This window comes from Triturus cristatus, chromosome 6, assembly GCF_964204655.1.
Source record: "Triturus cristatus chromosome 6, aTriCri1.1, whole genome shotgun sequence".
Lineage (NCBI taxonomy): Eukaryota > Metazoa > Chordata > Amphibia > Caudata > Salamandridae > Triturus > Triturus cristatus.
In genome coordinates, this window is record NC_140589.1 from 884,377,982 (window position 1) to 884,394,628 (window position 16,647).

A 16,647-nucleotide genomic window follows, 5' to 3' on the forward strand; every position below is an offset into this window, starting at 1 on the left:
TCAGTTTCTTAAATAGTCTGCATTAACATCATCAGTTCCACGTCTGTGTGGAGCTGATCTTGAGGACTTCTTAATCAGCAGGCGGGTACAACAATAAAGTGTTTAATATTACAATACAGGCGAAAATTCAGACACCTTGTCATAGGCTCACCTTGTCCAGGGACCCAGGCATGCTGCCTTTCCACTCTCAGAGCCCTTCACCTAACCTACTGTGCAGCTGTTTCACCTCTAATATCACTGTTCCACAGGCAGCGTGATGTCACAATGTTCCTTGTCTGTAGCCTGAACCATGAGCCTTTGCAACCCTGGCATAATCTACATACTTCCAATTGGTGAAGTCTTGGACCACAAATGCAGTGAAGAATAATGGAGTGTTACTCTTCATTCATTTTTGCCCATTGGCTCAGATGTGAATGCTTACAGGCCATCCGAGCATCTCTGCCAGGCCACCCTATGTCTAGAGACTGTAGATTTAGAGAGTTTATAAACATTGTAGGTTCATCAATGAAGTGTGCTCGCTTCGGCAGCACATATACTAAAATTGGAACGATACAGAGAAGATTAGCATGGCCCCTGCGCAAGGATGACACGCAAATTCGTGAAGCGTTCCATATTTTTACCAGCTTTCAGGAGAGAAATGTTCTATGTTTTCAAGACTAATTGAAATAATAAAGCAGGTTCCAGTGCTTTCCTCCTAATATGTATTTTTCAATTTTTCTCTCCTCAACATTTTTAATGTATTTACCTCGCAGTAAAGAAGGTGCACTCTATGTGTCCAGCTGCATTTAGCAAGGAAGCCTGCAGGACTTCTGGGACTTTTCTTTCTCTTCTTCAGCCTCCCTGTCATTATTCTTCACAACCCCCAAATCTATACTGCTGCCAGCGATGCGTTGCTTTGTGGGAAGCAAGACAAAGAGAAGGGGAGGGCCTATGCAAATGATGGCCTCAGGGCTGTCTGGGAGTCCCTTTTCAGCAGTACTGTTAAAATCCGCCTTGCAACCAGATTGGTCGGGTAAGCTGAAAAACACCAGGCATGATTGGGCACCGGGTCCTCTAGGCCCTTGGAGGACATATTGGGCCTGCATCCCTCAGTTTCTGAGGTCCAAGAAATGTTCACCCTCCACCCTAATAGAGAGGTCTTGGCCGATCGGGGCAGAAGGGAGCAGGGCAAGATGCTCATGATCCTGCTCTAATAATGAACTGCCTTCCTCTCTCCTTACCTGTGGTTATGCCTGGCTGCTTGGTTCCAGTTGTAGGCCTACATCCCACAGGCAATTTGCTTGTCTCTCTCACACATGTAAATGGGTCAGCACTCAAGTGCACACACCTGCCTGCACCCACAGATCCTCTCACACACTTTTCTCAACAAGATTTTTTCCTAGTTTAGAGACTCAGAGACCCATGTTGAAATACAAAAGCAGCACACCACATGACGGCCTTCACATAGAATCCAGCAGCAAATGGGAAACTTTTAACTAGCCGTGGTCCTATTACTGCAGCCCTACCATGGAACGACTGCTGGATGAGTCGTGCTCGAGAATATTGAACCTACAACAAGTCTGAGGTAAATAAGAATTCCACAGGAATACCATAAACAGGGACCTATGACCCTTTCGAGCCAGATAGGAATCAAACCTACAATCGTCTGATCCGTAGTCAGACGCGTTATCCATTGCGCCACTGGCCCCATGTAGGTACACCCATACTTTTGTCCTTAAGAGGACCAGAAATTGTGTGTGTGTGTGTGTGTGTGTGTGTGTGTGTTTTAAAACACCATTCCATCAACCTTTTTAGCCATGTTTACTGCTCACAACCAGAAGACACAAGTAAACCCACCTGAGGGACCTCCTGAAATTCTGTTCTGTCAGGTGTTCCTAACTTATACAAAGGACTTTAGGAGGAGGAAGGACCTAAAAGTCAGGCGAAATGGTCCTAGATCCAAGGAAATGTTTTAGATCAGCCTCAGTTTCTTAAATAGTCTGCATTAACATCATCAGTTCCACGTCTGTGTGGAGCTGATCTTGAGGACTTCTTAATCAGCAGGCGGGTACAACAATAAAGTGTTTAATATTACAATACAGGCGAAAATTCAGACACCTTGTCATAGGCTCACCTTGTCCAGGGACCCAGGCATGCTGCCTTTCCACTCTCAGAGCCCTTCACCTAACCTACTGTGCAGCTGTTTCACCTCTAATATCACTGTTCCACAGGCAGCGTGATGTCACAATGTTCCTTGTCTGTAGCCTGAACCATGAGCCTTTGCAACCCTGGCATAATCTACATACTTCCAATTGGTGAAGTCTTGGACCACAAATGCAGTGAAGAATAATGGATTGTTACTCTTCATTCATTTTTGCCCATTGGCTCAGATTTGAATGCTTACAGGCCATCCGAGCATCTCTGCCAGGCCACCCTATGTCTAGAGACTGTAGATTTAGAGAGTTTATAAACATTGTAGGTTCATCACTGAAGTGTGCTCGCTTCGGCAGCACATATACTAAAATTGGAACGATACAGAGAAGATTAGCATGGCCCCTGCGCAAGGATGACACGCAAATTCGTGAAGCGTACCATATTTTTACCAGCTTTCAGGAGAGAAATGTTCTATGTTTTCAAGACTAATTGAAATAATAAAGCAGGTTCCAGTGCTTTCCTCCTAATATGTATTTTTCAATTTTTCTCTCCTCAACATTTTTAATGTATTTACCTCGCAGTAAAGAAGGTGTACTCTATGTGTCCAGCTGCATTTAGCAAGGAAGCCTGCAGGACTTCTGGGACTTTTCTTTCTCTTCTTCAGCCTCCCTGTCATTATTCTTCACAACCCCCAAATCTATACTGCTGCCAGCGATGCGTTGCTTTGTGGGAAGCAAGACAAAGAGAAGGGGAGGGCCTATGCAAATGATGGCCTCAGGGCTGTCTGGGAGTCCCTTTTCAGCAGTACTGTTAAAATCCGCCTTGCAACCAGATTGGTCTGGTAAGCTGAAAAATACCAGGCATGATTGGGCACCGGGTCCTCTAGGCCCTTGGAGGACATATTGGGCCTGCATCCCTCAGTTTCTGAGGTCCAAGAAATGTTCACCCTCCACCCTAATAGAGAGGTCTTGGCCGATCGGGGCAGAAGGGAGCAGGGCAAGATGCTCATGATCCTGCTCTAATAATGAACTGCCTTCCTCTCTCCTTACCTGTGGTTATGCCTGGCTGCTTGGTTCCAGTTGTAGGCCTACATCCCACAGGCAATTTGCTTGTCTCTCTCACACATGTAAATGGGTCAGCACTCAAGTGCACACACCTGCCTGCACCCACAGATCCTCTCACACACACTTTTCTCAACAAGATTTTTTCCTAGTTTAGAGACTCAGAGACCCATGTTGAAATACAAAAGCAGCACACCACATGACGGCCTTCACATAGAATCCAGCAGCAAATGGGAAACTTTTAACCAGCCGTGGTCCTATTACTGCAGCCCTACCATGGAACGACTGCTGGATGAGTCGTGCTCAAGAATATTGAACCTACAACAAGTCTGAGGTAAATAAGAATTCCACAGGAATACCATAAAACAGGGACCTATGACCCTTTCGAGCCAGATAGGAGTCGAACCTACAATCTTCTGATCCGTAGTCAGACACGTTATCCATTGCGCCACTGGCCCCATGTAGGTACACCCATACTTTTGTCCTTAAGAGGACCAGAAATTGTGTGTGTGTGTGTGTGTGTGTGTGTTTTAAAACACCATTCCATCAACCTTTTTAGCCATGTTTACTGCTCACAACCAGAAGACACAAGTAAACCCACCTGAGGGACCTCCTGAAATTCTGTTCTGTCAGGTGTTCCTAACTTATACAAAGGACTTTAGGAGGAGGAAGGACCTAAAAGTCAGGCGAAATGGTCCTAGATCCAAGGAAATGTTTTAGATCAGCCTCAGTTTCTTAAATAGTCTGCATTAACATCATCAGTTCCACGTCTGTGTGGAGCTGATCTTGAGGACTTCTTAATCAGCAGGCGGGTACAACAATAAAGTGTTTAATATTACAATACAGGTGAAAATTCAGACACCTTGTCATAGGCTCACCTTGTCCAGGGACCCAGGCATGCTGCCTTTCCACTCTCAGAGCCCTTCACCTAACCTACTGTGCAGCTGTTTCACCTCTAATATCACTGTTCCACAGGCAGCGTGATGTCACAATATTCCTTGTCTGTAGCCTGAACCATGAGCCTTTGCAACCCTGGCATAATCTACATACTTCCAATTGTTGAAGTCTTGGACCACAAATGCAGTGAAGAATAATGGATTGTTACTCTTCATTCATTTTTGCCCATTGGCTCAGATTTGAATGCTTACAGGCCATCCGAGCATCTCTGCCAGGCCACCCTATGTCTAGAGACTGTAGATTTAGAGAGTTTATAAACATTGTAGGTTCATCAATGAAGTGTGCTCGCTTCGGCAGCACATATACTAAAATTGGAACGATACAGAGAAGATTAGCATGGCCCCTGCGCAAGGATGACACGCAAATTCGTGAAGCGTTCCATATTTTTACCAACTTTCAGGAGAGAAATGTTCTATGTTTTCAAGACTAATTGAAATAATAAAGCAGGTTCCAGTGCTTTCCTCCTAATATGTATTTTTCAATTTTTCTCTCCTCAACATTTTTAATGTATTTACCTCGCAGTAAAGAAGGTGCACTCTATGTGTCCAGCTGCATTTAGCAAGGAAGCCTGCAGGACTTCTGGGACTTTTCTTTCTCTTCTTCAGCCTCCCTGTCATTATTCTTCACAACCCCCAAATCTATACTGCTGCCAGCGATGCGTTGCTTTGTGGGAAGCAAGACAAAGAGAAGGGGAGGGCCTATGCAAATGATGGCCTCAGGGCTGTCTGGGAGTCCCTTTTCAGCAGTACTGTTAAAATCCGCCTTGCAACCAGATTGGTCGGGTAAGCTGAAAAACACCAGGCATGATTGGGCACCGGGTCCTCTAGGCCCTTGGAGGACATATTGGGCCTGCATCCCTCAGTTTCTGAGGTCCAAGAAATGTTCACCCTCCACCCTAATAGAGAGGTATTGGCCGATCGTGGCCGATCGGGGCAGAAGGGAGCAGGGCAAGATGCTCATGATCCTGCTCTAATAATGAACTGCCTTCCTCTCTCCTTACCTGTGGTTATGCCTGGCTGCTTGGTTCCAGTTGTAGGCCTACATCCCACAGGCAATTTGCTTGTCTCTCTCACACATGTAAATGGGTCAGCACTCAAGTGCACACACCTGCCTGCACCCACAGATCCTCTCACACACACTTTTCTCAACAAGATTTTTTCCTAGTTTAGAGACTCAGAGACCCATGTTGAAATACAAAAGCAGCACACCACATGACGGCCTTCACATAGAATCCAGCAGCAAATGGGAAACTTTTAACCAGCCGTGGTCCTATTACTGCAGCCCTACCATGGAACGACTGCTGGATGAGTCGTGCTCAAGAATATTGAACCTACAACAAGTCTGAGGTAAATAAGAATTCCACAGGAATACCATAAAACAGGGACCTATGACCCTTTCGAGCCAGATAGGAGTCGAACCTACAATCTTCTGATCCGTGGTCAGACGCGTTATCCATTGCGCCACTGGCCCCATGTAGGTACACCCATACTTTTGTCCTTAAGAGGATCAGAAATTGTGTGTGTGTGTGTGTGTGTGTTTTAAAACACCATTCCATCAACCTTTTTAGCCATGTTTACTGCTCACAACCAGAAGACACAAGTAAACCCACCTGAGGGACCTCCTGAAATTCGGTTCTGTCAGGTGTTCCTAACTTATACAAAGGACTTTAGGAGGAGGAAGGACCTAAAAGTCAGGCGAAATGGTCCTAGATCCAAGGAAATGTTTTAGATCAGCCTCAGTTTCTTAAATAGTCTGCATTAACATCATCAGTTCCACGTCTGTGTGGAGCTGATCTTGAGGACTTCTTAATCAGCAGGCGGGTACAACAATAAAGTGTTTAATATTACAATATAGGCGAAAATTCAGACACCTTGTCATAGGCTCACCTTGTCCAGGGACCCAGGCATGCTGCCTTTCCACTCTCAGAGCCCTTCACCTAACCTACTGTGCAGCTGTTTCACCTCTAATATCACTGTTCCACAGGCAGCGTGATGTCACAATGTTCCTTGTCTGTAGCCTGAACCATGAGCCTTTGCAACCCTGGCATAATCTACATACTTCCAATTGGTGAAGTCTTGGACCACAAATGCAGTGAAGAATAATGGATTGTTACTCTTCATTCATTTTTGCCCATTGGCTCAGATTTGAATGCTTACAGGCCATCCGAGCATCTCTGCCAGGCCACCCTATGTCTAGAGACTGTAGATTTAGAGAGTTTATAAACATTGTAGGTTCATCAATGAAGTGTGCTCGCTTCGGCAGCACATATACTAAAATTGGAACGATACAGAGAAGATTAGCATGGCCCCTGCGCAAGGATGACACGCAAATTCGTGAAGCGTTCCATATTTTTACCAGCTTTCAGGAGAGAAATGTTCTATGTTTTCAAGACTAATTGAAATAATAAAGCAGGTTCCAGTGCTTTCCTCCTAATATGTATTTTTCAATTTTTCTCTCCTCAACATTTTTAATGTATTTACCTCGCAGTAAAGAAGGTGCACTCTATGTGTCCAGCTGCATTTAGCAAGGAAGCCTGCAGGACTTCTGGGACTTTTCTTTCTCTTCTTCAGCCTCCCTGTCATTATTCTTCACAACCCCCAAATCTATACTGCTGCCAGCGATGCGTTGCTTTGTGGGAAGCAAGACAAAGAGAAGGGGAGGGTCTATGCAAATGATGGCCTCAGGGCTGTCTGGGAGTCCCTTTTCAGCAGTACTGTTAAAATCCGCCTTGCAACCAGATTGGTCGGGTAAGCCGAAAAACACCAGGCATGATTGGGCACCGGGTCCTCTAGGCCCTTGGAGGACATATTGGGCCTGCATCCCTCAGTTTCTGAGGTCCAAGAAATGTTCACCCTCCACCCTAATAGAGAGGTCTTGGCCGATCGTGGCAGATCGGGGCAGAAGGGAGCAGGGCAAGATGCTCATGATCCTGCTCTAATAATGAACTGCCTTCCTCTCTCCTTACCTGTGGTTATGCCTGGCTGCTTGGTTCCAGTTGTAGGCCTACATCCCACAGGCAATTTGCTTGTGTCTCTCACACATGTAAATGGGTCAGCACTCAAGTGCACACACCTGCCTGCACCCACAGATCCTCTCACACACACTTTTCTCAACAAGATTTTTTCCTAGTTTAGAGACTCAGAGACCCATGTTGAAATACAAAAGCAGCACACCACATGACGGCCTTCACATAGAATCCAGCAGCAAATGGGAAACTTTTAACTAGCCGTGGTCCTATTACTGCAGCCCTACCATGGAACGACTGCTGGATGAGTCGTGCTCATGAATATTGAACCTACAACAAGTCTGAGGTAAATAAGAATTCCACAGGAATACCATAAAACAGGGACCTATGACCCTTTCGAGCCAGATAGGAGTCGAACCTACAATCTTCTGATCCGTAGTCAGACGCGTTATCCATTGCGCCACTGGCCCCATGTAGGTACACCCATACTTTTGTCCTTAAGAGGACCAGAAATTGTGTGTGTGTGTGTGTTTTAAAACACCATTCCATCAACCTTTTTAGCCATGTTTACTGCTCACAACCAGAAGACACAAGTAAACCCATCTGAGGGACCTCCTGAAATTCTGTTCTGTCAGGTGTTCCTAACTTATACAAAGGACTTTAGGAGGAGGAAGGACCTAAAAGTCAGGCGAAATGGTCCTAGATCCAAGGAAATGTTTTAGATCAGCCTCAGTTTCTTAAATAGTCTGCATTAACATCATCAGTTCCACGTCTGTGTGGAGCTGATCTTGAGGACTTCTTAATCAGCAGGCGGGTACAACAATAAAGTGTTTAATATTACAATACAGGCGAAAATTCAGACACCTTGTCATAGGCTCACCTTGTCCAGGGACCCAGGCATGCTGCCTTTCCACTCTCAGAGCCCTTCACCTAACCTACTGTGCAGCTGTTTCACCTCTAATATCACTGTTCCACAGGCAGCGTGATGTCACAATGTTCCTTGTCTGTAGCCTGAACCATGAGCCTTTGCAACCCTGGCATAATCTACATACTTCCAATTGGTGAAGTCTTGGACCACAAATGCAGTGAAGAATAATGGATTGTTACTCTTCATTCATTTTTGCCCATTGGCTCAGATTTGAATGCTTACAGGCCATCCGAGCATCTCTGCCAGGCCACCCTATGTCTAGAGACTGTAGATTTAGAGAGTTTATAAACATTGTAGGTTCATCAATGAAGTGTGCTCGCTTCGGCAGCACGTATACTAAAATTGGAACGATACAGAGAAGATTAGCATAGCCCCTGCGCAAGGATGACACGCAAATTCGTGAAGCGTTCCATATTTTTACCAGCTTTCAGGAGAGAAATGTTCTATGTTTTCAAGACTAATTGAAATAATAAAGCAGGTTCCAGTGCTTTCCTCCTAATATGTATTTTTCAATTTTTCTCTCCTCAACATTTTTAATGTATTTACCTCGCAGTAAAGAAGGTGCACTCTATGTGTCCAGCTGCATTTAGCAAGGAAGCCTGCAGGACTTCTGGGACTTTTCTTTCTCTTCTTCAGCCTCCCTGTCATTATTCTTCACAACCCCCAAATCTATACTGCTGCCAGCGATGCGTTGCTTTGTGGGAAGCAAGACAAAGAGAAGGGGAGGGCCTATGCAAATGATGGCCTCAGGGCTGTCTGGGAGTCCCTTTTCAGCAGTACTGTTAAAATCCGCCTTGCAACCAGATTGGTCGGGTAAGCTGAAAAACACCAGGCATGATTGGGCACCGGGTCCTCTAGGCCCTTGGAGGACATATTGGGCCTGCATCCCTCAGCTTCTGAGGTCCAAGAAATGTTCACCCTCCACCCTAATAGAGAGGTATTGGCCGATCGTGGCCGATCGGGGCAGAAGGGAGCAGGGCAAGATGCTCATAATCCTGCTCTAATAATGAACTGCCTTCCTCTCTCCTTACCTGTGGTTATGCCTGGCTGCTTGGTTCCAGTTGTAGGCCTACATCCCACAGGCAATTTGCTTGTCTCTCTCACACATGTAAATGGGTCAGCACTCAAGTGCACACACCTGCCTGCACCCACAGATCCTCTCACACACACTTTTCTCAACAAGATTTTTTCCTAGTTTAGAGACTCAGAGACCCATGTTGAAATACAAAAGCAGCACACCACATGACGGCCGTCACATAGAATCCATCAGCAAATGGGAAACTTTTAACTAGCCGTGGTCCTATTACTGCAGCCCTACCATGGAACGACTGCTGGATGAGTCGTGCTCGAGAATATTGAACCTACAACAAGTCTGAGGTAAATAAGAATTCCACAGGAATACCATAAAACAGGGACCTATGACCCTTTCGAGCCAGATAGGAATCAAACCTACAATCTTCTGATCCGTAGTCAGACGCGTTATCCATTGCGCCACTGGCCCCATGTAGGTACACCCATACTTTTGTCCTTAAGAGGACCAGAAATTGTGTGTGTGTGTGTGTGTGTGTGTGTGTGTGTTTTAAAACACCATTCCATCAACATTTTTAGCCATGTTTACTGCTCACAACCAGAAGACACAAGTAAACCCACCTGAGGGACCTCCTGAAATTCTGTTCTGTCAGGTGTTCCTAACTTATACAAAGGACTTTAGGAGGAGGAAGGACCTAAAAGTCAGGCGAAATGGTCCTAGATCCAAGGAAATGTTTTAGATCAGCCTCAGTTTCTTAAATAGTCTGCATTAACATCATCAGTTCCACGTCTGTGTGGAGCTGATCTTGAGGACTTCTTTATCAGCAGGCGGGTACAACAATAAAGTGTTTAATATTACAATACAGGCGAAAATTCAGACACCTTGTCATAGCCTCACCTTGTCCAGGGACCCAGGCATGCTACCTTTCCACTCTCAGAGCCCTTCACCTAACCTACTGTGCAGCTGTTTCACCTCTAATATCACTGTTCCACAGGCAGCGTGATGTCACAATGTTCCTTGTCTGTAGCCTGAACCATGAGCCTTTGCAACCCTGGCATAATCTACATACTTCCAATTGGTGAAGTCTTGGACCACAAATGCAGTGAAGAATAATGGATTGTTACTCTTCATTCATTTTTGCCCATTGGCTCAGATTTGAATGCTTACAGGCCATCCGAGCATCTCTGCCAGGCCACCCTATGTCTAGAGACTGTAGATTTAGAGAGTTTATAAACATTGTAGGTTCATCAATGAAGTGTGCTCGCTTCGGCAGCACATATACTAAAATTGGAACGATACAGAGAAGATTAGCATGGCCCCTGCGCAAGGATGACACGCAAATTCGTGAAGCGTTCCATATTTTTACCAGCTTTCAGGAGAGAAATGTTCTATGTTTTCAAGACTAATTAAAATAATAAAGCAGGTTCCAGTGCTTTCCTCCTAATATGTATTTTTCAATTTTTCTCTCCTCAACATTTTTAATGTATTTACCTCGCAGTAAAGAAGGTGCACTCTATGTGTCCAGCTGCATTTAGCAAGGAAGCCTGCAGGACTTCTGGGACTTTTCTTTCTCTTCTTCAGCCTCCCTGTCATTATTCTTCACAACCCCCAAATCTATACTGCTGCCAGCGATGCGTTGCTTTGTGGGAAGCAAGACAAAGAGAAGGGGAGGGCCTATGCAAATGATGGCCTCAGGGCTGTCTGGGAGTCCCTTTTCAGCAGTACTGTTAAAATCCGCCTTGCAACCAGATTGGTCGGGTAAGCTGAAAAACACCAGGCATGATTGGGCACCGGGTCCTCTAGGCCCTTGGAGGACATATTGGGCCTGCATCCCTCAGTTTCTGAGGTCCAAGAAATGTTCACCCTCCACCCTAATAGAGAGGTCTTGGCCGATCGGGGCAGAAGGGAGCAGGGCAAGATGCTCATGATCCTGCTCTAATAATGAACTGCCTTCCTCTCTCCTTACCTGTGGTTATGCCTGGCTGCTTGGTTCCAGTTGTAGGCCTACATCCCACAGGCAATTTGCTTGTCTCTCTCACACATGTAAATGGGTCAGCACTCAAGTGCACACACCTGCCTGCACCCACAGATCCTCTCACACACTTTTCTCAACAAGATTTTTTCCTAGTTTAGAGACTCAGAGACCCATGTTGAAATACAAAAGCAGCACACCACATGACGGCCTTCACATAGAATCCAGCAGCAAATGGGAAACTTTTAACTAGCCGTGGTCCTATTACTGCAGCCCTACCATGGAACGACTGCTGGATGAGTCGTGCTCGAGAATATTGAACCTACAACAAGTCTGAGGTAAATAAGAATTCCACAGGAATACCATAAACAGGGACCTATGACCCTTTCGAGCCAGATAGGAATCAAACCTACAATCGTCTGATCCGTAGTCAGACGCGTTATCCATTGCACCACTGGCCCCATGTAGGTACACCCATACTTTTGTCCTTAAGAGGACCAGAAATTGTGTGTGTGTGTGTGTGTGTGTGTGTGTGTGTGTTTTAAAACACCATTCCATCAACCTTTTTAGCCATGTTTACTGCTCACAACCAGAAGACACAAGTAAACCCACCTGAGGGACCTCCTGAAATTCTGTTCTGTCAGGTGTTCCTAACTTATACAAAGGACTTTAGGAGGAGGAAGGACCTAAAAGTCAGGCGAAATGGTCCTAGATCCAAGGAAATGTTTTAGATCAGCCTCAGTTTCTTAAATAGTCTGCATTAACATCATCAGTTCCACGTCTGTGTGGAGCTGATCTTGAGGACTTCTTAATCAGCAGGCGGGTACAACAATAAAGTGTTTAATATTACAATACAGGCGAAAATTCAGACACCTTGTCATAGGCTCACCTTGTCCAGGGACCCAGGCATGCTGCCTTTCCACTCTCAGAGCCCTTCACCTAACCTACTGTGCAGCTGTTTCACCTCTAATATCACTGTTCCACAGGCAGCGTGATGTCACAATGTTCCTTGTCTGTAGCCTGAACCATGAGCCTTTGCAACCCTGGCATAATCTACATACTTCCAATTGGTGAAGTCTTGGACCACAAATGCAGTGAAGAATAATGGATTGTTACTCTTCATTCATTTTTGCCCATTGGCTCAGATTTGAATGCTTACAGGCCATCCGAGCATCTCTGCCAGGCCACCCTATGTCTAGAGACTGTAGATTTAGAGAGTTTATAAACATTGTAGGTTCATCACTGAAGTGTGCTCGCTTCGGCAGCACATATACTAAAATTGGAACGATACAGAGAAGATTAGCATGGCCCCTGCGCAAGGATGACACGCAAATTCGTGAAGCGTACCATATTTTTACCAGCTTTCAGGAGAGAAATGTTCTATGTTTTCAAGACTAATTGAAATAATAAAGCAGGTTCCAGTGCTTTCCTCCTAATATGTATTTTTCAATTTTTCTCTCCTCAACATTTTTAATGTATTTACCTCGCAGTAAAGAAGGTGTACTCTATGTGTCCAGCTGCATTTAGCAAGGAAGCCTGCAGGACTTCTGGGACTTTTCTTTCTCTTCTTCAGCCTCCCTGTCATTATTCTTCACAACCCCCAAATCTATACTGCTGCCAGCGATGCGTTGCTTTGTGGGAAGCAAGACAAAGAGAAGGGGAGGGCCTATGCAAATGATGGCCTCAGGGCTGTCTGGGAGTCCCTTTTCAGCAGTACTGTTAAAATCCGCCTTGCAACCAGATTGGTCTGGTAAGCTGAAAAATACCAGGCATGATTGGGCACCGGGTCCTCTAGGCCCTTGGAGGACATATTGGGCCTGCATCCCTCAGTTTCTGAGGTCCAAGAAATGTTCACCCTCCACCCTAATAGAGAGGTCTTGGCCGATCGGGGCAGAAGGGAGCAGGGCAAGATGCTCATGATCCTGCTCTAATAATGAACTGCCTTCCTCTCTCCTTACCTGTGGTTATGCCTGGCTGCTTGGTTCCAGTTGTAGGCCTACATCCCACAGGCAATTTGCTTGTCTCTCTCACACATGTAAATGGGTCAGCACTCAAGTGCACACACCTGCCTGCACCCACAGATCCTCTCACACACACTTTTCTCAACAAGATTTTTTCCTAGTTTAGAGACTCAGAGACCCATGTTGAAATACAAAAGCAGCACACCACATGACGGCCTTCACATAGAATCCAGCAGCAAATGGGAAACTTTTAACCAGCCGTGGTCCTATTACTGCAGCCCTACCATGGAACGACTGCTGGATGAGTCGTGCTCAAGAATATTGAACCTACAACAAGTCTGAGGTAAATAAGAATTCCACAGGAATACCATAAAACAGGGACCTATGACCCTTTCGAGCCAGATAGGAGTCGAACCTACAATCTTCTGATCCGTAGTCAGACACGTTATCCATTGCGCCACTGGCCCCATGTAGGTACACCCATACTTTTGTCCTTAAGAGGACCAGAAATTGTGTGTGTGTGTGTGTGTGTGTGTTTTAAAACACCATTCCATCAACCTTTTTAGCCATGTTTACTGCTCACAACCAGAAGACACAAGTAAACCCACCTGAGGGACCTCCTGAAATTCTGTTCTGTCAGGTGTTCCTAACTTATACAAAGGACTTTAGGAGGAGGAAGGACCTAAAAGTCAGGCGAAATGGTCCTAGATCCAAGGAAATGTTTTAGATCAGCCTCAGTTTCTTAAATAGTCTGCATTAACATCATCAGTTCCACGTCTGTGTGGAGCTGATCTTGAGGACTTCTTAATCAGCAGGCGGGTACAACAATAAAGTGTTTAATATTACAATACAGGTGAAAATTCAGACACCTTGTCATAGGCTCACCTTGTCCAGGGACCCAGGCATGCTGCCTTTCCACTCTCAGAGCCCTTCACCTAACCTACTGTGCAGCTGTTTCACCTCTAATATCACTGTTACACAGGCAGCGTGATGTCACAATATTCCTTGTCTGTAGCCTGAACCATGAGCCTTTGCAACCCTGGCATAATCTACATACTTCCAATTGTTGAAGTCTTGGACCACAAATGCAGTGAAGAATAATGGATTGTTACTCTTCATTCATTTTTGCCCATTGGCTCAGATTTGAATGCTTACAGGCCATCCGAGCATCTCTGCCAGGCCACCCTATGTCTAGAGACTGTAGATTTAGAGAGTTTATAAACATTGTAGGTTCATCAATGAAGTGTGCTTGCTTCGGCAGCACATATACTAAAATTGGAACGATACAGAGAAGATTAGCATGGCCCCTGCGCAAGGATGACACGCAAATTCGTGAAGCGTTCCATATTTTTACCAACTTTCAGGAGAGAAATGTTCTATGTTTTCAAGACTAATTGAAATAATAAAGCAGGTTCCAGTGCTTTCCTCCTAATATGTATTTTTCAATGTTTCTCTCCTCAACATTTTTAATGTATTTACCTCGCAGTAAAGAAGGTGCACTCTATGTGTCCAGCTGCATTTAGCAAGGAAGCCTGCAGGACTTCTGGGACTTTTCTTTCTCTTCTTCAGCCTCCCTGTCATTATTCTTCACAACACCCAAATCTATACTGCTGCCAGCGATGCGTTGCTTTGTGGGAAGCAAGACAAAGAGAAGGGGAGGGCCTATGCAAATGATGGCCTCAGGGCTGTCTGGGAGTCCCTTTTCAGCAGTACTGTTAAAATCCGCCTTGCAACCAGATTGGTCGGGTAAGCTGAAAAACACCAGGCATGATTGGGCACCGGGTCCTCTAGGCCCTTGGAGGACATATTGGGCCTGCATCCCTCAGTTTCTGAGGTCCAAGAAATGTTCACCCTCCACCCTAATAGAGAGGTATTGGCCGATCGTGGCCGATCGGGGCAGAAGGGAGCAGGGCAAGATGCTCATGATCCTGCTCTAATAATGAACTGCCTTCCTCTCTCCTTACCTGTGGTTATGCCTGGCTGCTTGGTTCCAGTTGTAGGCCTACATCCCACAGGCAATTTGCTTGTCTCTCTCACACATGTAAATGGGTCAGCACTCAAGTGCACACACCTGCCTGCACCCACAGATCCTCTCACACACACTTTTCTCAACAAGATTTTTTCCTAGTTTAGAGACTCAGAGACCCATGTTGAAATACAAAAGCAGCACACCACATGACGGCCTTCACATAGAATCCAGCAGCAAATGGGAAACTTTTAACCAGCCGTGGTCCTATTACTGCAGCCCTACCATGGAACGACTGCTGGATGAGTCGTGCTCATGAATATTGAACCTACAACAAGTCTGAGGTAAATAAGAATTCCACAGGAATACCATAAAACAGGGACCTATGACCCTTTCGAGCCAGATAGGAGTCGAACCTACAATCTTCTGATCCGTAGTCAGACGCGTTATCCATTGCGCCACTGGCCCCATGTAGGTACACCCATACTTTTGTCCTTAAGAGGACCAGAAATTGTGTGTGTGTGTGTGTTTTAAAACACCATTCCATCAACCTTTTTAGCCATGTTTACTGCTCACAACCAGAAGACACAAGTAAACCCATCTGAGGGACCTCCTGAAATTCTGTTCTGTCAGGTGTTCCTAACTTATACAAAGGACTTTAGGAGGAGGAAGGACCTAAAAGTCAGGCGAAATGGTCCTAGATCCAAGGAAATGTTTTAGATCAGCCTCAGTTTCTTAAATAGTCTGCATTAACATCATCAGTTCCACGTCTGTGTGGAGCTGATCTTGAGGACTTCTTAATCAGCAGGCGGGTACAACAATAAAGTGTTTAATATTACAATACAGGCGAAAATTCAGACACCTTGTCATAGGCTCACCTTGTCCAGGGACCCAGGCATGCTTCCTTTCCACTCTCAGAGCCCTTCACCTAACCTACTGTGCAGCTGTTTCACCAATAATATCACTGTTCCACAGGCAGCGTGATGTCACAATGTTCCTTGTCTGTAGCCTGAACCATGAGCCTTTGCAACCCTGGCATAATCTACATACTTCCAATTGGTGAAGTCTTGGACCACAAATGCAGTGAAGAATAATGGATTGTTACTCTTCATTAATTTTTGCCCATTGGCTCAGATTTGAATGCTTACAGGCCATCCGAGCATCTCTGCCAGGCCACCCTATGTCTAGAGACTGTAGATTTAGAGAGTTTATAAACATTGTAGGTTCATCAATGAAGTGTGCTCGCTTCGGCAGCACATATACTAAAATTGGAACGATACAGAGAAGATTAGCATGGCCCCTGCGCAAGGATGACACGCAAATTCGTGAAGCGTACCATATTTTTACCAGCTTTCAGGAGAGAAATGTTCTATGTTTTCAAGACTAATTGAAATAATAAAGCAGGTTCCAGTGCTTTCCTCCTAATATGTATTTTTCAATTTTTCTCTCCTCAACATTTTTAATGTATTTACCTCGCAGTAAAGAAGGTGCACTCTATGTGTCCAGCTGCATTTAGCAAGGAAGCCTGCAGGACTTCTGGGACTTTTCTTTCTCTTCTTCAGCCTCCCTGTCATTATTCTTCACAACCCCCAAATCTATACTGCTGCCAGCGATGCGTTGCTTTGTGGGAAGCAAGACAAAGAGAAGGGGAGGGCCTATGCAAATGATGGCCTC

The 16,647-nt window shown here is 45.3% G+C and overlaps 15 non-coding genes across 15 annotated transcripts; 9 read left to right on the top strand and 6 right to left on the bottom strand.

The window, feature by feature from the left end:
- The first annotated feature begins 511 nt into the window (after positions 1-511).
- LOC146820287 (U6 spliceosomal RNA) lies at positions 512-618 on the top strand. The gene has a single exon (XR_014964947.1). It is a non-coding gene; the product is annotated as a U6 spliceosomal RNA (small nuclear RNA).
- A 1,855-nt stretch (positions 619-2,473) lies between these two features.
- Positions 2,474-2,580, top strand: LOC146820288 (U6 spliceosomal RNA). The gene has a single exon (XR_014965382.1). It is a non-coding gene; the product is annotated as a U6 spliceosomal RNA (small nuclear RNA).
- Positions 2,581-3,579: 999 nt separating this feature from the next.
- Positions 3,580-3,652, bottom strand: TRNAR-ACG (transfer RNA arginine (anticodon ACG)). The gene has a single exon. It is a non-coding gene; the product is annotated as a tRNA-Arg (tRNA).
- A 780-nt stretch (positions 3,653-4,432) lies between these two features.
- LOC146820290 (U6 spliceosomal RNA) lies at positions 4,433-4,539 on the top strand. The gene has a single exon (XR_014964955.1). It is a non-coding gene; the product is annotated as a U6 spliceosomal RNA (small nuclear RNA).
- Positions 4,540-5,548: 1,009 nt separating this feature from the next.
- On the bottom strand, positions 5,549-5,621 carry TRNAR-ACG (transfer RNA arginine (anticodon ACG)). Its single transcript has one exon. It is a non-coding gene; the product is annotated as a tRNA-Arg (tRNA).
- A 776-nt stretch (positions 5,622-6,397) lies between these two features.
- LOC146820292 (U6 spliceosomal RNA) lies at positions 6,398-6,504 on the top strand. The gene has a single exon (XR_014964962.1). It is a non-coding gene; the product is annotated as a U6 spliceosomal RNA (small nuclear RNA).
- Positions 6,505-7,513: 1,009 nt separating this feature from the next.
- Positions 7,514-7,586, bottom strand: TRNAR-ACG (transfer RNA arginine (anticodon ACG)). The gene has a single exon. It is a non-coding gene; the product is annotated as a tRNA-Arg (tRNA).
- A 770-nt stretch (positions 7,587-8,356) lies between these two features.
- On the top strand, positions 8,357-8,463 carry LOC146820294 (U6 spliceosomal RNA). Its single transcript, XR_014964479.1, has one exon. It is a non-coding gene; the product is annotated as a U6 spliceosomal RNA (small nuclear RNA).
- A 1,009-nt stretch (positions 8,464-9,472) lies between these two features.
- On the bottom strand, positions 9,473-9,545 carry TRNAR-ACG (transfer RNA arginine (anticodon ACG)). Its single transcript has one exon. It is a non-coding gene; the product is annotated as a tRNA-Arg (tRNA).
- A 786-nt stretch (positions 9,546-10,331) lies between these two features.
- On the top strand, positions 10,332-10,438 carry LOC146820296 (U6 spliceosomal RNA). Its single transcript, XR_014964964.1, has one exon. It is a non-coding gene; the product is annotated as a U6 spliceosomal RNA (small nuclear RNA).
- Positions 10,439-12,295: 1,857 nt separating this feature from the next.
- On the top strand, positions 12,296-12,402 carry LOC146820297 (U6 spliceosomal RNA). Its single transcript, XR_014965383.1, has one exon. It is a non-coding gene; the product is annotated as a U6 spliceosomal RNA (small nuclear RNA).
- A 999-nt stretch (positions 12,403-13,401) lies between these two features.
- TRNAR-ACG (transfer RNA arginine (anticodon ACG)) lies at positions 13,402-13,474 on the bottom strand. The gene has a single exon. It is a non-coding gene; the product is annotated as a tRNA-Arg (tRNA).
- Positions 13,475-14,252: 778 nt separating this feature from the next.
- LOC146820299 (U6 spliceosomal RNA) lies at positions 14,253-14,359 on the top strand. Its single transcript, XR_014965332.1, has one exon. It is a non-coding gene; the product is annotated as a U6 spliceosomal RNA (small nuclear RNA).
- Positions 14,360-15,368: 1,009 nt separating this feature from the next.
- On the bottom strand, positions 15,369-15,441 carry TRNAR-ACG (transfer RNA arginine (anticodon ACG)). The gene has a single exon. It is a non-coding gene; the product is annotated as a tRNA-Arg (tRNA).
- A 770-nt stretch (positions 15,442-16,211) lies between these two features.
- LOC146820301 (U6 spliceosomal RNA) lies at positions 16,212-16,318 on the top strand. The gene has a single exon (XR_014965384.1). It is a non-coding gene; the product is annotated as a U6 spliceosomal RNA (small nuclear RNA).
- The last annotated feature ends 329 nt before the right edge of the window (positions 16,319-16,647 follow it).